Source organism: Hyperoodon ampullatus, assembly GCF_949752795.1.
Source record: "Hyperoodon ampullatus genome assembly, chromosome: 8".
NCBI lineage: Eukaryota > Metazoa > Chordata > Mammalia > Artiodactyla > Ziphiidae > Hyperoodon > Hyperoodon ampullatus.
In genome coordinates this window covers 113,699,397-113,718,802 of record NC_136921.1, presented here as the reverse complement: position 1 = coordinate 113,718,802, position 19,406 = coordinate 113,699,397, and positions in this window count along the sequence as shown.

Sequence of the window (19,406 nt, the reverse complement as noted above, 5' to 3'; positions counted from 1 at the left end):
TGGAGAGATATTGTATTTGTTTGTTGCTGCCTAACAAACCACTCTAATACTTGGTTACTTAAAACAACAATGACTTATCTTTGTTCCCATGATTCTGTGGGTTGGCAAACTGTATGCGTTTTCTGTTGGTCTCAACTGAGATCATTTATAGGGCTGTGGTCATCTGAAGACTTGCCTAGACCTGGAGCGTCCAAGATGGCCTCACCTCATTATCTGGTAGTTGGTTTGGCTGTCAGTGAGGGCACCTCAGCCCTCCTCCTCTAGGGCTAGACAGCATTGTAGTCTCAGGGGTCTCCCTCCCTCGCTCCCTCCCTCCCTCCCTCCCTCCCTTCCTTCCTTCCTTCCTTCCTTCTCTTCCCCAACCACTTTGGAACAGGTTTTTTTTTTTCTTAACATCTTTATTGGAGTATAATTGCTTTACATTGTTGTGTTAGTTTCTGCTTTATAACAAAGTGAGTCAGCTATACATATACATATGTCCCCATATCCCCTCCCTCTTGCATCTCCCTCCCACCCTCCCTATCCCACCCCTCTAGGTGGTCACAAAGCACCGAGCTGATCTCCCTATGCTATGCGGCTGCTTCCCACTAGCTATCTATTTTACATTTGATAGTGTATAGATGTCCATGCCACTCTTCAATTTGTCCCAGCTTACCCTTCCCCATCCCCATGTCCTCAAGTCCTTTCTCTATGTCTGCGTCTTTATTCCTGTCCTGCCCCTAGGTTCTTCAGAACCTTTTTTTTTTTTTTAATTCCATATATATGTGTTAGCATACGGTATTTTTTTTCTTTTTTAAAAATAGATCTTTATTGGAGTATAATTGCTTCACAATACTGTGTTAGTTTCTGTTGCACAACAAAGCGAATCAGCCATATGCATACACATGTCCCCATATCCCCTCCCTCTTGGGCCTCCTTCCAATCCTCCCTATCCGACCCCTCTAGGTCATTGCAAAGCACCGATTGGATCTCCCTGTGCTATGCAGCTGCTTCCCACCAGCCAACTATTTTACATTCGGTAGTGTATATATGTCAGTGCTACTCTCACTTCACCCCAGCTTCGCCCTCCCACCCCACGTCCTCAAGTCCTTTCTCTGTGTCTACCTCTTTATTCCTGCCCTGCAACTAGGTTCATAAGTACCTTTTCTTTTTTTCTTTAAGATTCCATATATATGTGTTAGTATACGGTATTTGTTTTTCTCTTTCTGACTTACTTCACTCTATATGACAGACTCTAGGTCCATCCACCTCACTACAAATAACTCAATTTCGTTTCTTTTTATGGCTGAGTAATATTCCATTGTACATATGTGACACATCTTCTTTATCCATTCATCTGTCAATGGACACTTAGGTTGGTTCCATGTAAATAGTGCTGCAATGAATATTGTGGTACGTCTCTTTTTGAATTACGATTTTCTCAGCGTATATGCGCAGTAATGGGATTGCTGGGTCATATGGTAGCTCTATTTTTAAGTTTTTAAGGAACCTCCATACTGTTTCCCATAGTGGTTGTATCAATTTACATTCCCACCAGCAGTGCAGGAGGGTTCCCTTTTCACCACACCCTTTCCAGAATTTACTGTTTCTAGATTTTTTGATAATGGCCATTTTGACCAGCATGAGGTGATACCACATAGTTTTGATTTGCATTTCTCTAATAATTAGTGATGTTGAGCATCTTTTCATGTGCCTCTTGGCCATCTGTATGTCTTCCTTGGTGAAATATCTATATAGGTCTTTTTCCTATTTTTTAACTGGATTGTTTTTTTTTGTTTTGTTTTTTTTTTGATATTGAGCTCTATGAGCTGTTTGTATATTTTGGAGATTAATCCTTTGTTGCTTTATTTGCAAATATTTTCTCCCATTCTTAGGGTTGTCTTCTTGTCTTGTTCATGGTGTCCTTTGCTGTGCAAAAGCTTTTAAGTTTCATTAAGTCCCATTTGTTTATTTTTGTTTTTATTTCCATTACTCTAGGAGGTGGGTCAAAAAAGATCTTGCTGTGGTTTATGTCAAAGAGTGGTTTTTCCTATGTTTTCCTCTAAGAGTTTTATAGTGTCTGGTCTTCCACTGAAGTCTATAATCCATTTGGGGTTTATTTTTGTGTATGGTGTTAGAGAGTGTTCTAATTTCATTCTTTTACATGTAGCTGTCCAGTTTTCCCAATGCCACTTATTGAAGAGGTTGTCTTTTCTCCATTGTATGTTCTGCCTCCTTTCTCATAAATTAGGTGACCATATGTATGTGGGTTTATTTCTGGACATTCTATTCTGTATCATTGATCTATATTTCTGGTTTTGTGCCAGTACCATACTCTCTTGATTACTGTAGCTTTATGGTATTGTTTGAAGTCGGGGAGCCTGATTCCTCCAACTGCATTTTTCTTTCTCAAGATTGCTTTGGCTATTCAGGGTCTTTTGTGTTTCCATATGAATTGTCAGATTTTTTGTTCTAGTTCTGGTAGTTTGCTAGGGATTATGCTGAATCTGTAGGTTGCTTTGGGTAGTATAGTCATTTTCACAATATTGATTCTTCCAGTCCAAGAGCATGGTATATTTCTCCATCTGTTTATGTCATCTTTGATTTCTTTCATCAGTGTTTTATAGTTTCCTGAGTAGAAGTCTTTCTCCTCCTTAGGCAGGTTTATTCCTAGGTATTTTATTCTTTTTTTTTTTGCAGTGGTAAATGGGAGTGTTCTCTTAATTTCTCTTTCTGATTTTTCATTGTTGGTGTATAGGAATACCAGAGGTTTCTGTGCATTAATTTTGTATCCTGCAACCTTACCAAATTCACTGACTAGTTCTAGTAGTTTTCTGGTGGCATCTTTAGGATTTTCTATGTATAATATCATGTCATCAGCAAACAGTGACAGTTTTACTTCTTCCTTTCTAATTTGTATTCCTTTTGTTTCTTTTTCTTCTCTGATTGCCATGGCTAGGACTTCCAAAACTGTTGAATAAGAATGGTGAGAATGGACATTCTTGTCTTGTTCCTGATCTTAGTGGAAATGCTTTCAGTTTTTCATCCTTGAGTATGACACCTGCTGTGGGTTTGTCATATATGGCCTTCATTGTGTTGACGTAGGTTCCCTCTATGCCCATTTTCTGGACAGTTTTTATCATAAATGAGTATTGAATTTTGTCAAAAGCTTTTTCTGCATCTATTGAGATTATCATATGGTTTTTATTCCTTAATTTGTTAATATGGTGTATCACATTGATTGATTTGCATATATTGAAGAATCCTTGCATCCCTGGGATAAATCCCACTTGATCATGGTGTATGATCCTTTTAATGAGCTGTTGGATTCTGTTTGCTAGTATTTTGTTCAGGATTTTTGCATCTATGTTCATCAGTCATATTGGTCTATAATTTTCTTTTATTGCGATGTCTTTTTCTGGTTTTGGTGTCAGGGTGATGGTGGCTTCATAGAATGAATTTGGGAGTGTTTCTCTCTCTGCAAGTTTTTTGGAAGAGTTTGAGAAGGATCAGTGTTTCCTCTTCTCTAAATGTTCGATAGAATTCACCTGTGAAGCCATCTGGTCCTGGACTTTTGTTTGTTGGAGATTTTAAATTACTGTTTCAATTTCATTACTTGTGATAGGTATGTTTATATTTTCTAATTCTTCCTGGTTCAGTCTTGGAAAATTGTACCTTTCCAAGAATTTGTCCTTTTCTTCCAGGTTGTCCATTTTATTGGCATAGAGTTGTTTGTTGTAGCCTCTTGTAATACTTAGTATTTCTGCAGTGTCAGTTGTTACTTCTCCTTTTTCATTTCTAATTTTATTGATTTGAGTCCTCTCCCTTTTTTTCTTGATGAGTCTGGCTAATGGTTTATCAATTTTGTTTATCTTCTCAAAGAACCAGCTTTTAGCTTTATTGATCTTTGCTATTGTTTTCTTCATTTCTATTTCATTTATTTCTGCTCTGATCTTTATGATTTCTTTCCTTCTACTGACTTTGCATTTTCTTTGTTCTTCTTTCTCTAGTTGTTTTAAGTGTAGGGTTAGACTGTTTAGTTGAGATTTTTCTTGTTTCTTGAGGTGAGATTGTATTGCTATAAACTTCCCTCTTAGAACTGCTTTTGTTACATCCAGTAGATTTTGGGTCGTCATGTTTTCATTGTCATTTTTTCTATGTATTTTTAAATTTCTTCTTTGATTTCTTCAGTGATCTCTTGGTTATTTAGTAGCAAACTGTTTAGCCTCCATGTATTTGTGTTTTTTATAGTTTTTTTTTTCCTGTAATTGATTTCCAATCTCATAGCATTGTGGTTCAGAAAAGTTGCTTGATACGATTTCAATTTTCTTGAATTTTCCAAGGCTTGATTTGTGACCAAAGATGTGATCTATCCTGGAGAATGTTCTGTGTGCACTTGAGAAGGAAGTGTATTCTGCCACATTTGAGTGAAATGTTCTATAAATATCAATTAGATATATCTGGTCTATTGTGTCATTTAAAGCTTATGTTTCCTTATTTATTTTCAGTTTGGATGATCTATCCATTGGTGAAAGTGGGGTGTTAAAGTCCCCTGCTATTATTGTGTTACTGTTACTTTCTCTTTTCATGGTTGTTAGCATTTGCCTTATGTATTGAGGTACTCCTATGTTGGGTGTATAAACATTTATAATTGTTATATCTTCTTCTTGGATCGATCCCTTGATCATTATGTAGTGTCCCTCCTTATCTCTTGTAACAGTCTTTATTTTAAAGTCTATTTTATCTGATATGAGTATTGCTACTCCATCTTTCTTTTGATTTCCATTTGCATGGAATATTTTTTTCCATCCCTTCACTTTCAGTCTGTATGTATCCCTAGGTCTGAAGTGGGTCTCTTGTAGACAGCATATATATGGGTCTTGTTTTTGTACCCATTCAGCCAGTCTGTGTCTTTTGGTTGGGGCATTTAATCCATTTACATTCAAGGTTATTATTGTTATATATGTTCCTATTCCCATTTTCTTAATTGTTTTGGGTTTGTTTTTGTGGGTCTTTTTCTTCTCTTGTGTTTCCTGCCTAGAGAAGTTTCTTTAGCATTTGTTGTAAAGCTGGTTTGGTGGTGCTGAATTCTCTTAGCTTTTGCTTGTCTGAAAAGCTTTTGACTTCTCCATCAAATCTGAATGAGATCCTTGTTCAGTAGAGTAATCTTGGTTGTAGGTTTTTCTCTTTCATCACTTTAAGTATATCCTGCCACTCCCTTCTGGCCTGCAGAGTTTCTGCTGGAAAATCAGCTGATAACCTTATGGGGATTCCTTTGGATGTTATTTTTTGTTTTTCCCTCACTGCTTTTAATATTTTTTCTTTGAATTTAATTTTTGTTAGTTTGATTAATATGTTTCTTGGTGTGTTTTTCCTAGGGTTTATCCTGTATGCAACTGTCTGTGCTTCCTGGACTTGGGTGACTATTTCCTTTCCCATGTAAGGGAAGTTTTTGACTATAATCTCTTCAAATATTTTCTCAGACCCTTTCTTTTTTTCTTCTTCTTCTGGGACCCCTATAATTTGAATGTTGGTGTGTTTAGTGTAGTCCCAGAGGCCTCTGAGATTGTCTTCAATTTTTTTCATTCTTTTTTCTTTATTCTGCTCCTTGGCAGTTATTTCCACCATTTTGTCTTCCAGCTCATTTATTCGTTCTTCTGCCTCAGTTATTCTGTTATTGATTCCTTCTAGTGTATTTTTCATTTCAGTTATTGTGTTGTTCATCTCTGTTTGTTTGTTCTTTAGTTTTTCTAGATCTTTGTTAAACACTTCTTGTACTTTCTCAATCCGTGCCTCCATTCTGTTTCCGAGATTCTGGATCATCTTTACTATCATTACTCTGAATTCTTTTTCAGGTAGATTGCCTATTTCCTCTTCATTTATTTGGTCTTGTAGGTTTTTACCTGGTCTTTCATCTGTGACATATTTTTTTGATGTCTCAATTTTTTTTTTTTAATGAGTGGGATTGTGTTCCTTTCTTACTGGTTGTTTGGCCTGAGGCTTCCAACACTGGAGTTTGTATGCTATTGTGTAGAGCTGGGTCTTTGTGCTGAGTTGAGGAACTCTGTGAGACCTCACTCTGATGAATACTCCCTGGGGTCTGACGTTCTGTATTAGTCCAGTGGTTCAGACTTGGAGGTCCCACCGCATGAGCTTCAGCCCAACCCCAGGCTTGTGAACCAAGATACTGCAAACCTGCATGAGGCAGCAAAAAAAAAAAAAAAAAAGGAACAGTAACAAAGTAAAAAACAAAATTAGACGAGGAAACTAACAGATATGTTAGAAAGAATATAAAATTAAAATATAGATTAATCAACAACCAGAAGGTAATCAGTACCACAATAGTAAAAAAAGACAGGGAAAAGAAAAAAAAGGGGGTGGGGTGGGAAGGCCTTTGTTGTGACGGGTGGGGCCTATGCAAGGGTGGGGTTTGGGCAGGTAGGGCCAGTGCTCAGGACCCACAGGGCTGGAAAAGGCCCTGGGGGCTGTGGGGGGTGGGGCTTAGGCTGAAGGAACAGAAGGGGCCCAGGCGTGCCCCCCACCCCTGGTCTCAGAGGGCAGGGACCTCACCTGGGAGCCCAGCAGCTTTCCTGGCCAGGGCAAACGCCTTCTCTCCTCTCTTGCTCCTCCTGTCTGGGAAGGCCCCTCCCGCCTGCCTCTCCTGATCTCCCCAGTGTCCCTCCTATGCCCCCAGGGACCCATGCAGCCTGGAGGGGGCTTGGGAGGGCAGGGGATCAGCCTCGGAGCTCAGCAGGCTCCCCGGCCCGAGTGGGCAGGGCAATCGCCCTCCACTCCTCTCCCGCTCTTCCCAGAGAGTCCCTCCCTCCTGCCTCTCCTGATCTCCCCACCCTCAGGGGTGCAGATCCGATCTGGCCTCCACTTCTCCTCACCCCTCAGTCCCCCTACATCCTACCGGTTCACTTTGGGATTCCGCCCGTCTCCTTGGGCATCAGAGTCCCCCACCGGCGCGCGGCAGATGCCCTAGTTGTGGGGAGAAGCTGACTCCGCGTCTTCCCACACCGGCATCTTGACTCCGCCTCCCTGGAAAAGTTTTAAGATTGATTCTATTCAGCAATAATTCCACCTTTAGAGATCTGTACTTTATAGACAATCTTCCACAGGCACAAAAGAGGCATATACAGTGCTCATGGCAGCACCATCTAGAATCAGAAAATATCACTGTCCATCTAAATCTCTATTCATAAATTAATAACCAATTTGTTGTTCATTGATTCTATAGAATAATACAAAGCTGTAAGAAAAATGAATTAGGTGCATGTGTGTTGAATCTACCAGGTGTAACAAATATCACAGAATAATAGATGCTGATCCCATTTATATAGAATGGAAAAAACCAATATTCATATATTTACATATTTCTGCAGCTAAAGAAATGGAAAAGCTATTAAAAGTGATTACCTCTGGGAAGAGGAGTTAAATAGGGGGACAGTGAATGTATACAACTTTACATTATAATCTGTATACGTGTTTTACTGCTTTTATATTTTATTACAAAGAGCATAAATGCATATATTATGATGTAATTTTTTTAAAAGAACTGGAATAAAAGACATTATCTCGTGGAATTTCATCAAGTCCTAGCAAGTACCAGAGACAGTGACAAAGAGGGTGAGGGCTGTGGAAATTTTCTCCCAAGAGAAAATGTTGAAGAAGCTGGGGGTATTGTGCTTGAGTAAGAGAAAACTTTTTTTGCTCCAGGGAACAGAGGCCATGCCCAGAGGGTGAGAATCCAAGAGACAGACTGAAACTTTCTAACCATGCAAGAACCCCAAATGTGAAATGGGTTGCTGTGAAATGCGTTGTGAGCTTTTTGTCACTGGTAGATTCAAGTAATTACCAAAATTTACTAAGTAAACTTGTTGGGTTTATTTTAGAGGCAATTACTGTACTGGTGGGTAGGTGAAGAGGGATGCCTCAGAATTTGGGATTCCAAATGTGAGTAGAGGTTAGCACAAGAATTATTGTACATGATTCGCTAAACTGTATAGTCCATGAAGGATCTTAGATTATGTTAAGAACTAAGTCACTATAACATCTAGCTAGGTGAGCATAGCTTTATGAGAAAATTCTTAGAATTTCACTCTTACATAAACACAGATAAATTCTCTAAGTTTCTGATCTTTTACTGTCAAAGTGCAATCCACAGACCAGGAGCATCAGCTTATTAGAAACGCAGAATCTCAGGCTTTACCAAGACCCAATGAATCAGAATCAGCATTTTAATGAGAGCCACCAGTGATTCCTGTTCTTGAATTTGAGAAGCACTGGTTTACCCAGCTATCCATAGAACACCTCTTATTCCTGAGCCTTCAAAGCCCAAATAAAAAGAAACAAACCCCTCACATGAAAAAAAAAGCCCAAATAATGAGAAGTTTTGATTGTTATTATCTATAACTGGGGAGAAATGAAAAGAGAAAAAATGACCATATACACATATATAGGTGTAGATATGTGTGTTTGTATAGCACATATACATATATTTACATAACACGTGTAAATATATACATGTACATACATACACCCATAAGCTAAACTTAAGTCTTTCTAGCTATCAGTTTAAGTGGGTGGTCATCAACTGTTTTACCTTTTAAAGAGATTTTAGCTCACTTCCCTTCCCACTAGTGAATAACACTCAGTTTAATTAGACACTGAATCAAAGAATGTAAACATCTTTGAGACGTTTCTCATACTTTTCATTTTGACAGCTGTTACGACTTAGGACATTTTTAATATCATATTCTACATTTTTGGTTTATTAAGAATTCTTTCTATTGTTTTCAGCATATTGATGGGTTTTTAAGACTTAATCCCTTAATTTTGATTTACTAAGCTTTTAATATTTTTTTCCACATCAGGGTTATTTGGGGCAGGGGAATTGTGGAAGGAGGTTACTATAAAGGAAGAGTAAATAAGGTGAAAAAAGCTTCCAGGTCTGGAAAATATTCTAATTACCAGCTAAAGCCTTGGCAAAAATGTATTGGCTTCTGATCGATTTTAGTATATCCATTTCCTGAATCATTTTGGTTTTTCACTTGTGTGCAAAGGCATTTAATGGCATAATGAATTCAGCAATGTATGGGGATGTCACGGTAAAACCTTTTGCTGGATCTTCAGAAACTGTTTCCTTAACAAGTCATGTTGCCTCTCAGCAGGCTTTGCAAAGTTTAAAGCATACTCTCCCGTAACTGGCCCCAGATGGAAAAGACTCTCTTGAAATTGGCTGGTTTTTTAAGTGTAGCTCTGCATGGCCTTCTCAAAGGAAAAAAAAAATAAGCTTGAACAGAATGCATTTAGTAGCAGGTCTATAATTCCCCCAGCATCCCACATATTTGGATGTTTTCACTTTTGGCAGTGGAATTTTTCTAATTTAATTAACTCATTAGTGTTAGCAGATGACACAGTGTGAAAATTCTTTTCCCTAGCCACTTATCTAAATATTCTTCCAATCCACTGGAGTTATGTGCACACTTTATTTATTTTGAAAATGTGTTTATTTGTTTCATTTCTACACTGACTTTCCCCTTAAGAGTTCATGGGCAACGTGTAGACATTTCACATAATGAACTACAACCTTTTCTTCAAGCCATAAATGGAGAAGAGGCCGAGGAGGGGACTAAAAAGTATGGAAAATCTTTACAAAGAAAGACTGGGAGAGAAACAACAGATGGTTCCGGAAGAACAGCCAGAGCTGAAATGATTATCCTGGTCCAAGCCCCTGCCATTCTGTCTCTTGCTTTTTAGTTCATACACTGTAAAAATGTCACGATGGTTTGTGCCTGGAAATTAACTGGCAATGCTTCGAATGACAATGAAGGCAAGTTTTCCAGGATTATCCAAACCAAAAGTGACTCTTCTTGGCAGTGAAACCATTCACTCCTTCATTCACATTTTTTAACCTTACTTTTTACTCTTGACATATAAATCTTCCTTCTTAGATTTTAAACTTCCTTGAAATTTGAGGATCCATCTTCCTTCCTTCCTTCCTTCCTTCCTTCCTTCCTTCTTTCTTTGTCTCTTTCCTTCTTCTCTTTCTCTCCTCTCCCCCTCCCCCACCCTCCTTTTTTCTCCTCCTCCTCCCCTCCCCCTTCTCCCCCTCCTCCTTCTTTGTCTTTCTCTCTGTCTCTGTCTTTCTCTTTTCAGGGCCTGATACAGGGCCTGGGACAAAATAGATATTGAATACATAAATATTACCGAATTCTGAATGAAAGGAATTCTGTTGTGTCATTCCTAGCAGTTATTGAATATCTACTCCAATATTTCATTTCATTTTTCTGAGGATTTTGAACTTTAGTATTTATTTAGTTATTTAACCATTTAAACTTGTTATTTTATATTGGGGTATAGCCGATTAACAATGTTGTGACAGTTTCACGTGCACAGCAAAGCGACTCAGCCATACAGAAACATATATCCATTCTCCCCCAAACTCCCCTCCCATCCAGGCTGCCACATAACGTGGAGCAGAGTTTCCTGTTCTATACAGTAGGTTCTGGCTGGTTATCCATTTTAAATATATCAGTGGGTACATGTCAGTCCCAAACTCCCTAACTATCCCTTCCCCCCACCCTTCCACCCACCCCAGTAACCATAAGTTCGTTCTCTGTCTATGTTTACTCCAATATTTTACAACAGGCATCATTTTAATCCTGAGAGCAATTTTGTTAAGATGATTGCTGTTACTATTATCTTAATCTTATCCATGAGGAAATGGAGGCCAAGAGATGTTAAATAACTTGCTCAGGGTCACAGAACCCTTCAGTTAGAGAGTCTGAACTCGGGACTGTCCTGGATGCTGCTACCCAAGAGGATGGTGACATTGGACAGTCAGATCTGATGAAGCTCAAGCAGTGATAAGGGAACTTCTTTGCCTTTCCGTAGCACATCCCCAGTTTCTGTCAAAAATAAGTAAGTACTGGGTAGTAGAAAGGGTTGACTCTGAATTGTGCACTTTAAAAAAATGAATTTTGTGGTAGGTGAATTATATCTCAGTTTTTAAAAGATTTAAATAATAAAGGTTGGAAATTAGTGAATTTTGGTCATTTTAGAGGTTCTAAGAGCTTTCCCTGCCCTTGGTTCCTTAGGACCTTAGTTCACATCAGTAAACATCAGTTCTTTAACTGTTCACCTTTAACTGTTCAATAGCCAATATTGAACAATAGCCAAGATTTCCAGACCCAGATTTCACTGAATCCCTCGTTCCCTGTGTTGGAGGTGCCATTTATCTGAGGAGGGGGTCATGGGACAGTGATTCTTAGGCGTCTGTCCAGCATTTAAATCATCAACTATAAGCCACTGACTAGTTTCCAGAGTGAGAAGTTTAATAAACAGGAGCCCCTGAAACCATTATGCTTAGTGAAATAAGTCAGACAGAGGAAGACAAATACTGTATGTTATCACTATATGTGGAATCTAAAAAATAAACTAGTGAATATAACAAAAAATAAGTGGACTCACAGAGATAGAGAACAAACTAGTGGTCACCAGTGCAGGGAGGGAAGTGGGGAGGGACAAGATGGGAGATTAAGAGGTACAAATTACTATGCATAAAATAAATAAGCTATAAGGTTATACTGTACCACATGGAATATAGCCAATATTTTATAATAATTGTAAATGGAGGATAATCTATCAAATTTTTGAATCACTGTTATATTTCCTAAACTAATATAACATTGCAAATCAACTATACCTCAATTAAAAAATTTAAAAAACCAATTTTCATCATGATCCAAAATTTTCCTCCACTTCAAAGAAAAAACCTGTTGTCACATCCCTCAGAGGGTGTTTCCAGCCGCTAATGTATCTGGCAAGGATGGGATACCATATTTGGGAAGTCTGTTCTCATTCAGTCTTTTCTAAATCCATTTCAGGGTGCTGTTGGTAGACATTTACGAGTGAAATTCACATAATTTGGTATTTTTTATACTAATGTCCAAAACGCAGACAGTAGTTTTCTGTTCCATCAGAGTGCATGTGCATACACACGCATGCACTCTCACACACATGCATATATGTATACACTCACACACGTATACACTCCCACACACATACACAAGCATGTGTGCACACGCACACACACCCTTATGCATATGACTCACGAATGGATGTATCAATAGCAGAAAGTTACTGAGCCAATATATCTTCCGAAAGGAAACTGTTGTGTATATGTGTTTAAAGTATAAGGAAAACCAACTGCTTTCCCTTATGTAGACTTAATCGGGATGAAAAGATTTCAGTACAAAGCTGGCAGGAGCTTCAAATGTTCTGTTTGGTAGCTCTATGCAAATCTGACAGATTCATAACTTCTTTTTCCCTCCTGCTATTTGCACTTCGAAACGAGAGCAGGATGCTCGTGGAGAACAGTGGGGAGAAAGGAGTGAGCGAGTTTGGGAGCATTTGCGTCAAGGTTTTCCATTCTTCCACTTGGAATAGGAAGTTCTTTCCCTCCTTTTCTACGTGATATGATGACCTCACCCTGAGTTTCTACGACATTTGCATGTTAATTTGGAATCTAGATTTTTTTTATCGTAGTATAATTGCTTTACAATGTTGTGTTGGTTTCCACCGCACAGCGAAGTGAATCAGTCGTGCGCATACGCACGTGCCCTCCCTCTTGGACGCCCCTTCCCTCCCAACTGGGCCATCACAGAGCACCGAGCTGAGCTCCCTGTGCTATACAGCAGGTTGTCACTAGCTACCTATTTTGGAATCTAGATTGGATATTTCTGTCTCTAGTCAACGTTACTTTCTGCACAAAGCAAAAGACCAGTTTAAGCAGGATGATTAGTGCGCCTGAGAGAGTGGAGCAGGAGGAAGGTGCAGGTCCAGGTTGTATCCAGGGTTTCTCTTCTTTGGGGTCCGAGTTTGCAAACTAAGAATTGCTGGTTGCAGTGGCTCAAGAAAGGCAGTTGCTGCTGTCAACCACTCTGTGTCCCTCAGCCCTTGAGACAGGGAGAGAGATCAAGAAAGGGCACATACCTTCACCCTCTCAAACTGGTGCTCCACTGGCTGTGTGTTGGAGTCTTTCAGGGATCTGAAAAGGAGGATGAGTGGGGCCCACCCTTAGCGATCCAGTCCTGATTTATTTGTTCTTTGGTGACTCCGCAGGCATTCTAACCTGCAGCAAAGTCTGAGAACAACCACTCTAACCAGTAGTTGCCATCCCCGGCTGCTGTCTCCATATTCGGGGGCCGGTGTCCTTGCCCCTAGAGACTGCAGGGATCTGGGATGGGACCTGGGCGTTGGTGAATTTTACAAGCTCCCCAGGGGTTTCTAAGGAGCAGCCGGGATGGAGATCTGCTGAGCTACCTGGTCAGCAGATTTTGTCACTGTTCTTGTCATATTCAATTCTGAAATTACTCTTGTAGAGTTTATATCACGTAGGAGCCAGTTTGTTGAGTGCTCAAGGGAGATGCCAATGAGTGTGACACTGTCTCTGCTGTCTGGGTGCTATTAGGCTGCACAAGTCATATTTTGCATTGTTTGTTGCTTAATGAAGCTGATTGAAAACTATCTTGACTCTAGATGTGGAAGGGCTTTTTCATGCATTGTCTCTTCCGAACCTGAAAATATCTGGGAGAGAATAGATTAGGAAATGCAAATTCACAGAAGTTAGGGAACATGCTCAAATTTACATGGCAAAGAGGGCTAGGGGCCAAATCTTCCAATGCCTTTCAGCTCTATCATTTTCCCCCATTTCTTCTGGCAAACCATGAACATTTTGAAGCAGGGATGAGGAGAGGGGGAATCAGAGAAGCAGAAGTTGAGATGGAGAAACCTATTCTCAGAATATGTGTGAGTGTATGACAGTGTGTGTGTAAGTGTGTATGTCTGAGCGTGAGAGTGTGTGTCTGCATGTGTGTGGCTATTGCATGTGAGGAAACAGGACTTTGAGGTTCTATTTAATGGTGTTGTTTGGTTCTTGTCCCTTGAAAATTATACAGTCTTTTAAAGTCTAACAGAAAAAAGAAACTACTAACATCTTTAGGAATATCAAAGGATCTGTCTGGCACTGAAAGACCATTACTATCTGTGAGGAAAATTAAAAAGAGTTTATTAAGGCCAACTCAGATTTCTACTGATACCAAGAAATAGTATCTTAATCAGCTAGAAAGAGATGTATGTGAGCAGAGATCACTATCAATGACCATCAGTCACAAAAGGATGCTTAATATCCTGTCTTCCTTAAACTCTGACCATTTTCCTCCCCGTGCAGGGGGGCAGAGGCATCCAACCTATCACTTGGAGGCAGATATGTGCTCTTTATAACCAGAGTTGTGAGAAGCCATAGGAAAGACATGAACACGACTGGATTTTGGTGCTTTGTAAGTGCAGGCAGGGCCCAAGGAGTAATGTTTAGGTTGACAGTGGTTTAAAAATCATGATAAAATGTTTTCTTTGAGGCTTGGGTATGTCTGTGTGTTTGTCTCAGAAAGTAATTTCTGTGTTATAAATGTACATGGCCTTTCTTTGCTTTAGCAATGTTATATTTCTACTCAGCTCTTTATATATTCATGAAGACAGCTGTAAACATTCAAGCATTCATTTATTCATGCAAACAACAAATGCTCATTGAGTGTCTGCCATGTTGCTATGCACCAGGCATTATAATACTACCCTGGAGAACATAGAATGTAAAATAATGTTCCTGCCCTCGAGGAGCTAAGTGCCTAGTAGAATTTTTAATTCCATGCTGTTATTTCAGAAGGCTCACAAGAAGGAAGACAGGGACTGCCCAAGGAAGGCTGGCTGTCTGTCCAAAGGAATCTCTATGGTGTGTGCCTCAATCATGGTCAAACCTGGAAAAGAGAAAGTACTCTAGGTATTTCAAGCAGAGAGGGATTTAATGTGAGGAATTAGTTATGAAGTTGTTGGAAGGGCTGGAAGGGCAAAAGGCATAGGTGGTGGTACTCAAAGTTTGGGAAGCTGCTACTGCCCTTTCTTAGGATGAGTGGTTGGAGGAATCACGGAAGTTACTGGAGCCTGTAGCCCCTGCTTTTGATCCTGCCTATCTGGAGCTGGAAGCAGAATGGCTTCTCCCTTCCTGTTGCCTTCTGATCTCTCACAGACTCCTATTGGCAGAATCCAACTTGACCAACCGACTAAGAAGTCTTGATAATGTAGTTTACACCTCTAGACCTGCAGTAGAGAGAAGTTATAGCAGGGCAAGGTGGATGTGGATGGTGGTGGTAGTGAAAGCCACAGTCCAATAACCAGTGGAGAGGGAGGGGATCTGGCAGTAGCCACTGACACCCAGAGTTTTTGTGACTCGGTACACTGAGATGTGACCAGGCTTTGAAATCTGACTGAAACTAACTCTTATGGATTGAAATGTACCCCCCACCCACCCAAATTCATATGTTGAAGCCCTAACCCCCAATGTGCCTATATTTAGGGATAGGGCCTTTTAGGAGATAATTAAGGTTAAATGAAATCATAAGAGTAGGGGTCTCATTCAATCAGACTGGTGTCCTAATAAGAAAAGGAAGAGACACCGGAGGCATGTGTGCGAAGGAAAAGGCCATGTGAGGATACACAGAGAAGGCAGGCAAATGCAAGCTAAGGAGAGATGCCTCACCAGAAACCAACCCTGCCAGCACCTTGATCTTGAACTTCCAACCTCCAGAACTCTGAGAAAATAAATTTCTACTGTTTAAGCCACCCAGTCTGTGGTATTCTGTTATGACCACACAAGCTGACTAATATACTAAGCAAATATATAAATGATGAATATAAACAGTTGGATGCCAAATTGCAAATTTTTACTAAAAATGCAGCTCTCCAAAAGATTGCCTACTTATATGTGCTGGTCAACACATTCTTCTTCAATAAGTAAAACTACACGGGAATCCAATAAAATTAGGAGGTTGTTTGATGACAGTGGTCTCTGAGCAAGGGAGTTTGTTGGATAATACAAATGACCAGTGTCATACCGAAGTGTCTTTGGGGGCTGACACTCATTTTTCCTCTAGACCTGCAGTCCTTGTTGGGTTTACATACATGAGGGCCCTCTCTTCCCCCATGGGGCTGGGGGCAGAGTGTATGAGCCTTCCTGACTTTTCCTTTGTGGGCCCCACCTCTTTTCATCCTGACGCAACCTGGTTGCCATTTATTTCTTTTGGGTGGCCTTGCTTTGATCCTTTTGGACAACTTACTTTGATCCTTTCCATGCTCGTTTTATGGTTTCATTCACAAATTTTCAAGTTCTTGGGGTAGAGGTAGTACATATACTTAGGCTGATAACTGGCCAGGATGTACTGCTTATTGCCTTTCACTGTGCCCTTCTGATCAGCCAATACCTATGCCGTATCAGTTGCTAAACGTTTTGAATGTCAATCTTTGCCTATATAATTAGCATCATAAAACGTGAAAAGAAATTGACCAGGTTAAGCTGTTCAATCAGCCTTCCACGTAGCAGACTAGCCTGTTCAAGAACTGTCCAAAGGATCTCCATTTCCCAATGACAGCTTCATCAGCTTATTACAGAGCAAAAAATTCAGTCACTAGAGTTGCTTCTTAATGAGTTGAATCATATATACCAGAAGGGATAATGAATATATCTAACATTTAAAGCTTACGTACTATGTGATCTTTATTTACTTTATTTTATTTTTGGAGCAAGGAAAGGTTTATTGCAGGGCCAAGCAAGGAGAAAGAGGGTGGCTCATGCTCAAAAACCCTGAACTCCGTGATGTTTTGTTTTATTTATTTATTTATTTATTTATTTATTTATTTATTTATTTATTTATGGCTGCGTTGTGTCTTCATTACTGCATGGGGGCTTTCTCTAGTTGTGGCGAGTGGGGGCTACTCTTCGTTGAAGTGCACAGGCTTCTCACTGTGGTGGCTTCTCTTGTTGCAGAGCATGGACTCTAGGCACGTGGGCTTCAGTAGTTGCGGTGCATGGGCTTAGTTGCTCTGTGGCATATGGGATTTTCCTGGCCCAGGGCTCGAACCCGTGTCCCCTGAATTGGCAGGTGGATTCTTAACCACTGTGCCACCAGGGAAGCCTCCCTCATGGGTTTTGGGGAAAAGTGTTTATAGGCAAAATTTGGGGTGAGGGCTGTAGGGTGTATGGCTTTCTTCTGATTGGTTGGTGCTGAGGTAACAGGGTGGCACTCCAGGAATCTTGAGCTCAGCTTGAAGTTACTATCTTCCACCTGGGTGGGGACCTTAGTTCCTGCAGAAGAACTCAAAATATTGTTCTGTATATTCCTTGAGGAGGAACCAGGACCCTGTCCCAAGGCTGCGCTATTGTTTCTTGACTGCTCCTCCCTTGTCTCTGCATTCCCTCCCTTCCCTGATTAGCAACTGTTTGAATCTGACCTTTGGAACTCAGGGAAGGTTAAGGAGGCTGAATGAAGCATATTTCCTACAAAACAGGGGGACTCGGAAAAGATTTGTACCCAGGAGCTCCACAGGGTCCTGCTTGGCTTCAATCCCCCCTTTTCTTTGATATTTCTCCATCTTGAGGAGAACGGGTGTTGGACAAGAAAGGGAATAACCTTTTGGATAGAGACTTTAATTCTAAACTCAGCAGAGGAACTCGGTTTTAGGGGGACTTGGTTTCAGTCCTGCTATGTGTTCTTTCAGTGGATCATCTCATTAATCATCACAACAACCCTACTAGGAAGAAGGTCCTGTTATTAGTGTCCTTTTATAGATGAATCAACTGGAGCTTAAATAGGTTAAATAATTTAATGTGATCAGCAAGTAAGGAGTGAAGTAGAGAATCAAACCTGAAGATTAACCATTGTATTTAGAACAAACAAGTCACCTTGGCCTACAAGACCCTGTGTGAACTAGTTGTTACTTAAATCTCAGAACTTTTTTTCACACGTTCTCTTCCTAGTTTGCTTTAGGGCACACAAACCTCTTTACCAGTTCCTTCCCAGCAGAAAGACTGGCCCCTCTACCTTGGAATGCTTTTTTTTTTGGCTCCGTTGGGTCTGTGTTGCTGTGCGTGGGCTTTGGTGAGCAGAGGCTACTGTTTGTTGCAGTGCGCAGGTTTCTCATTGCGGTGGTTTCTCTTGTTGCAGAGCATAGGCTCTAGGTGCGCAGGCTTCAGTAGTTGTAGCACGTGGGCTCAGTAGTTGAGGCACACGGGCCCTAGAGTGGGGAAGCCTCAGTGGTTGTGGTGTGTGGACTCAGTAGTTAAGGCATGTGGGCTCTAGAGCTCAGGCTCAGTAGTTGTAGCATGTGGGCTTAGTTGCTCCGTGGCGTGTGGGATCTTCGCGGACCAGGGCTTGAACCCATGTCCCCTGCACTGGCAGGCGGATTCTTAACCACTGCACCACCCGGGAAGCCCTGGACTGCTCTCTACCCATGTTTGTATATGGCAGCTCATACCCTTACCATTCTGTCTAAACTTTGCTTCCCTTTTCACACACTTGACCCTAGGTTACACCAGTCACGGGGGGTTGTTTCCTTCATAGCAGGTACCGATCATGATTTGGAGTTGTTTGCTTATTTGTTTTCTGTATCCTCCCACTAGAATGTAATCTCCACAAAGGCAGGAGCTTGGTCTCTATTTACGTGCTGTGTCACCAACATCAAAGTACTGAGTCCTCCATTCATTAAGCACTTAATAAACATGAGCTAAATGCCAAAGTATCATCTATTGTGATCTATTAAACCCCAAGGCTCTTGGGAATATAAGACTCAGGAGGGCATGCTTTTGTTGGATGGGGGAATCTCAGGGCCTGAGTAGTCTCTGTAGCTGGATTGATCATCACAGAGAGTATTCTGAGCCACCAGTGCATAGAGTCCCTGGGATGAGAAGGGGGCTGCAAAGTGGGTGGGAACAGCTGAAAGCACGAAAGACAGCCCCCAAATAAACTTCAGTTAACTAATCGTTTGACCTATACTATTAGCATAGAACTAACTTTCTTCTGACAAATGCTGCCAGTGCTTTGTTGGTTTTTAACTCTTAGGCCCTACCAACAAGCAGATATTAAGAACTGACTGTATTTAAAGAACTGCCCCAGGTGATGAAGGTGATTACTAAGGTCCCTAAGGACTTCTATGAACCTTGGGAGGGAAAGGAATCGTTGCCAAATGGAGTGATGCAGAAGGTTTTGGGAAGGATGGAGGATCTGAGCCAGGCACTGGGACAAGGGGAGGATTAGACCAGATGGAGGTATGATCCGAAGTGTGGTTTCAGGAACGTTCTTCGTGTGTTTGGAGATTGTAAAGGACTGGTTGGCAGGAATTAGCCCTTGAACATGATGTTGAAAAATTTGGATTTTATCCTGAAGTCAGAGTGGAGTTTCTGAGTGGACCAGTAATGAATTAAAATGAGTGTTCCTGGGCTTCCCTGGTGGCGTGGTGGTTGAGAGTCCACCTGCCAATGCAGGGGACACAGGTTCGTGTCCCGGTCCGGGAAGATCCCACATGCCACGGAGCGG